This window comes from Chinchilla lanigera, unplaced genomic scaffold, assembly GCF_000276665.1.
Source record: "Chinchilla lanigera isolate Chin_1 unplaced genomic scaffold, ChiLan1.0 scaffold00014, whole genome shotgun sequence".
Lineage (NCBI taxonomy): Eukaryota > Metazoa > Chordata > Mammalia > Rodentia > Chinchillidae > Chinchilla > Chinchilla lanigera.
This window is the reverse complement of record NW_004955415.1, coordinates 2,090,401-2,091,120: the sequence shown is the minus strand read 5'-3', so window position 1 is coordinate 2,091,120 and position 720 is coordinate 2,090,401.

Here is a 720-nt window from a genome sequence, read left to right as displayed (position 1 = left end):
CGCTGCCCCGCCGCCCCTGCCCGCCCCGGGTCCCTGCCTTGCTTTGGGGCACTAGTGTCCAGGGCGCTGGGGGAAGACGCGGGCGACTGACCTGTTGGTCGTGGAGTCCTGCAGCCTCCGCAGGGCCAGCGGCGGCGCCTGAAATCGCCTGGCACCGACGGACGGGACGACAGGACGGACAGGAGGGACAGGTGCGGGAGAAGAGCGGGAGCCTCGCGCGCCCGCAGGACCCGCGCCGCCTCGGAGCACCTGACCGGCCCGAGAGTGCGGGATCCCCAAAAAGGGGGCCAGAGCTTGGTCTCGCTTTTTCTCAGTCCAGTTTCTAGGAGCCCTTAGAGAGGGAACTGCAAAATGTAAAAAGGCTGCAGAGCAAAAATCTAGACTTTTGTTCAAGCACAGGATATCTGCTTTTTGAGTGAACGTCATACCATACAAGAAAACAATCCTGTACGCATTACTGTATGAGCCAGTCGGACTGGAATTAAAAAAGCAGACTTGAGCGGAGTTTTTTTAGCACCAGGTCCTGGAATAAGTTCATGATTATAAATATAAAGGTAGATTATAAAGTAACTTCAAAGGCAGCATTTCTCAGTTCTCACTGTTGACGTTTAGAATTGATAGCTCCTTGACTGCGTATCGGGTACATTTATAAGATGTTAAAGCTCACCGCTGATCTCTGTCCTCAGTCAAGGTCCTGCGACCCACTCCCCCACAGTCAAG